Genomic DNA, 5,000 nt, shown 5'->3' with positions numbered 1-5,000 from the left:
ACACACACACACACACGGGGCCAACAGCTAGAACTCGACCCCTGCAACCACAAATAGGTGAGTACAAATAGGTAAGTACACACACACACACACACACACACACACACACACACACACACACACACACACACACACACACACACACACACACACACACACACAAGAGATTGGTGCAAAAACTGTAGGACCAAGCAGGGATAACAGGGAAGGCACTACAATGGATCAGGGAATAATTGTCAGGAAGACAGCAGCGAGTCATGGTATGTGACGAGGTGTCAGAGTGGGCACCTGTGACCAGCGGGGTCCCACAGGGGTCAGTCCTAGGACCAGTGCTGTTTCTGGTATTTGTGAACATGACGGAAGGAATAGACTCCGAAGTGCCCTTGTTTGCAGATGACGTGAAGTTGATGAGAAGAATTCATTCGATCGAAGACCAGGCAGAACTACAAAGAGATCTGGATAAGGGTACAGACCTGGTCCAGCAATTGGATCCTGGAGTTCAACCCCACCAAGTGCAAAGCCATGAAGATTGGGGAAGGGCAAAGAAGACCGCAGACGGAGTACAGTCTAGGAAGCCAAAGACTACAAACCTCACTCAAGGAAAAATATCTTGGGGTGAGTATAACACCAGGCACATCTCCTGAAGCGCACATCAACCAAATAACTGCTGCAGCATATGGCCGCCTAGCAAACCTCAGAACAGCATTCCGACATCTTAATAGGGAATCGTTCAGGACCCTGTACACCGTGTACGTTAGGCCCATATTGGAGTATGCGGCACCAGTTTGGAACCCACACCTAGCCAAGCACGTAAAGAAACTAGAGAAAGTGCAAAGGTTTGCAACAAGACTAGTCCCAGAGCTAAGAGGTATGTCCTACGAGGAGAGGTTAAGGGAAATCAACCTGACGGCACTGGAGGACAGGAGAGATAGGGGAAACATGATAACGACATACAAAATACTGAGAGGAATTAACAAGGTGGACAAAGACAGGATGTTCCAGAGAATGGACACAGTAACAAGGGGACACAGTTGGAAGTTGAAGACACAGATGAATCACAGGGATGTTAGGAAGTATTTTTTCAGTTTTTACACAGGAAGACACTAACAATATTCCAGTAATTAATTTTTATAGTGGGCTAGAAGAAGATAAATTATGTAACATCACAGTCACTAGTGAAATGGTTGTGAAGCAGATAGACAGACTGAAGCAAAATAAGTCGCCGGGTCCTGATGAGGATTTTTCAAGGGTTCTTAAGGAATGCAAAATGGAACTCTGTGAACCATTAACTAATATTTTTAATTTATCTCTTCAAACAGGTGTAGTGTCTGATATGTGGAAGATGGCTAATGTAATTCCTATTTTTAAAACAGGGGACAAGTCGTTACCGTCAAATTACCGCCCAATAAGCCTGACCTCAATTGTAGGCAAATTACTAGAGTCAATTATAGCTGAGATTATAAGAAGCCATCTCGATAAGCATAACTTGATTAATGATACTCAGCATGGATTCACAAGAGGCCTGTCTTGTCTAACTAATTTATTAACTTTCTTCAGTAAAGCTTTTGAGGCTGATGACCACGATAAAGAATTTGATATTATTTACTTAGATTTTAGTAAGGCTTTTGATAGAGTTCCGCACCATAGACTGTTAAAGAAAGTGGCAGCTCATGGCATTGGGGGAAAAGTGCTCTCGTGGTTCGAGTCATGGCTCACTGACAGGAAGCAGAGAGTGTCCATAAATGGGGTTAAATCCGAGTGGGGATCTGTAACAAGTGGCGTTCCACAGTCTTGGGCCCGTTGTTGTTTATAATATATATCAATGATCTTGATGAGGGAATTACTAGTGATATGAGCAAATTCGCCGATGACACAAAGATAGGTAGGAGAATTGATTCAAACGTAGATGTTATGGAACTTCAGGAGGATTTAAACAAACTCTATTCTTGGTCAGAAAAGTGGCAGATGCAGTTCAATGTAGATAAATGCAAGGTTCTGAAGCTTGGGAATGCCCATAACCTAGTACTTATAAGTTAAATGATGTAGAACTTAGCCATACAGATTGCGAAAAGGACTTGGGGGTTATGGTGAGCAGCAACCTTAAACCAAGACAGCAATGCCTAAGCGTACGTAATAAGGCAAATAGATTACTGGGATTTATATCAAGAAGTGTAAGCAACAGAAGTCCAGAGGTCATACTGCAGCTTTATACATCATTAGTAAGGCCTCACCTAGATTATGCAGCTCAATTCTGGTCTCCATATTACAGAATGGACATAAATTCGTTAGAAAACATTCAGCGTAGAATGACTAAATTAATACATAGCATTAGAAATCTTCCTTATGAAGAAAGTTTGAAGACTCTTAAGTTACATTCACTTGTTAGACGAAGAATGAGGGGAGACCTGTGTACGAATGGTATATAATACCGACAAGATGAGAGTAAGACACATGTGCAACATCTGGGTATCTTTATTGTAGACGTTTCGCCATCCAGTGGCTTTATCAATACAAATTCAGGACATAACTTGAAGACAGTAGAACTATGTACAGAAGATGAGGTAATCAGTCCCTCAACCTAGGAGTAGGTGCGAACAGCACCATAGTCGTGGAGATTCTGAAGCAGAAGAAAGGATCCTGGCGCTTATATAGTAACGTCAGGTGTAGCAGACGAGGGCATATTCACTGGTGGGCGGGATTCCCCAGTGGAAGTAGGTCCTTCCCAAAGAGATGGGTTAGTTGTAGTAGTAGTTGTCGTAGTCGTGAAGGTTATGTACATGTCCTTATGCAGACATGAGGTAATCAGTCCCTCAACCTAGGAGTAGGTGCGAACAGCACCATAGTCGTGGAGATTCTGAAGCAGAATCTCCACGACTATGTGCTGTTCACCTACTATGGAGGTTGAGGACTGATTACCTCATCTTCTGTCATAGTTCTACTGTCTTCAAGTTATGTCCTGGAATTTGTATTGATAAAGCCACTGGATGGCGAAACGTCTACAATAAAGATACCCAGATGTTGCACATGTGTCTTACTCTCAGGGGAGACCTGATCGAAGTGTATAAGTGGAAGATAGGTATTAATAAAGGGGATATTAATAAGGTCTTGAGGATGTCTCTCAAAGAGAGAACCCGCAGTAATGGATTTAAATTAGATAAGTTTAGATTTAGAAAGGACAAAGGAAAATATTGGTTTGGAAATAGGGTAGTTGATGAGTGGAACAGTCTACCTAGTTGGGTTATAGAGGCTGGGACTTTGGGTAGTTTCAAATTTAGGTTGGATAAGTACATGAGTGGGAAGGGTTGGATTTGAGTGGGACTTTCATACCAGAGCTTATTTCTTGGGTGGCATTGAAAATTGGGTTGGGCAAATGTTTTGTTAGTGGGATGAATTGTAAAGGACCTGCCTAGTATGGGCCAACAGGCCTGCTGCAGTGTTCCTCCTTTCTTATGTTCTTATGTTCACAGACTAGTCAGTAAGTGGAATAGTTTGGGAAGCGATGTAGTGGAGGCAGGATCCATACATAGCTTTAAGCAGAGGTATGATAAAGCTCACGGTTCAGGGAGAGTGACCTAGTAGCGATCAGTGAAGAGGCGGGGCCAGGAGCTTGGACTCGACCCCTGCAACCTCAACTAGGTGAGTACAACTAGGTGAGTACACACACACACACACACACACACACACACACACACACACACACACACACACACACACACACACACAGAGGGATGTCAGGATTTACTTGAGTAGACTCAGGAAGGCCAGGCAGTAAATCCACCTTAACAGCAAAACACTAGACAATACTCATGACAGAGAGGGACAGGCTGGGCCAGGAGCTGAGACTCGACCCCTAGAACCAGAATTAGATGAGCACAGTTAGGTGAGTACAAGTGGACGAGTACTCAGTCTCTGCTAGCTGAGTACTTACACTCCGGTCATACCTGCTTCAGTAGTCACTTCAACGTACACACTCATGTCATCCTCGAGGCGGTCGTTTGCCTCCACTCGTGGGACAATGTTCATGTCACTTTTGAGGTGAATATCTCGTTAATTTGCCAAGAAATCTCATGTTACTTTGCAAAAAAAATATCACGTCACTTTCTGGAGGTAACCATCACGTTACTTTTCGGGGGATGAACATCACATCACTTTCCTGGACATCACCTCATTTTCCGGGGGTTAACATCACGTCATTTTCCGGGGGTTAACATCACGTCATTTTCCGGAACATCACGTTACTTTCTGGGGTTAACATCACATCATTTTATGGAGGTAAATATCACATCACTTTCCGAGGGTAATCATCACGTCACTTTCCGGGGATAAACATCACGTCACTTTTCGGGATATCACGTCACTTTCCGAGGGATAACCATCACGTCACTTTCCGAGGGATAACCATCACGTCGCTTTCCAGGGTATAAATATCACGTCACTTTCCAGAGCGTAAATATCATGTCACTTTCCAGAGCGTAAATATCACGTTACTTTCCAGGGTGTAAATATCACCTCACTTTACAGAGCGCAAATATCACGTCACTTTCCAGGGTGTAAATATCACGTCACTTTCCAGGGTGTAAATATCACGTCACTTTCCAGGGTGTAAATATCACGTCACTTTCCAGGGGGTAAATATCACGTCAGAGACAGGTGGCGCTGACAGCATCATCTGCCACAGCTCCACCACACTGCTACTGTATCCTGGTGCTGGAGGCCTCCTGCCGGAGGTACCGTACACTTGATACCTCACCCGGGTACCTCACCACCACAACACCACAACACTGTCAACACAGCATCACTAATCCCGGCCATTTTGGCCTGGTCTGCTAGCTATCCACTGGCTGGGATGGCGGTGGAGGTGTTGTCGCCCTATCCCGGCCGAGCCCTGAGCTGGAATAGCAAGCTGGGGCAGGCTGCATGTTAGGCTGAGAGACGGGGGGAGAGCTGGGCCCGGTCTTCGCCTCTCTTTATGCAAAACTACAGAATGAGATACAGCAGCG

At 44.4% G+C, this 5,000-nt stretch overlaps 1 long non-coding RNA gene across 1 annotated transcript in view; it reads right to left on the bottom strand.

Annotated features, from left to right (window-relative positions):
• The window catches only part of LOC138853986 (uncharacterized), a 248,886-nt gene extending 243,963 nt beyond the window's left edge, over positions 1 to 4,923 (bottom strand). The window contains exon 1 of the long non-coding RNA XR_011393166.1: positions 3,942 to 4,923. This is a non-coding gene — a long non-coding RNA (uncharacterized lncRNA). The remainder of the gene's footprint in view (positions 1 to 3,941) is intronic.
• Between the last annotated feature and the right edge of the window lie 77 nt (positions 4,924 to 5,000).

The sequence above is a fragment of the Cherax quadricarinatus genome, chromosome 45 (assembly GCF_038502225.1).
Source record: "Cherax quadricarinatus isolate ZL_2023a chromosome 45, ASM3850222v1, whole genome shotgun sequence".
In the NCBI taxonomy this organism is placed as follows: Eukaryota; Metazoa; Arthropoda; class Malacostraca; order Decapoda; family Parastacidae; genus Cherax; species Cherax quadricarinatus.
Note: the sequence above shows the minus strand (reverse complement) of the source record. Positions and strands in the feature narration are given on the sequence as shown.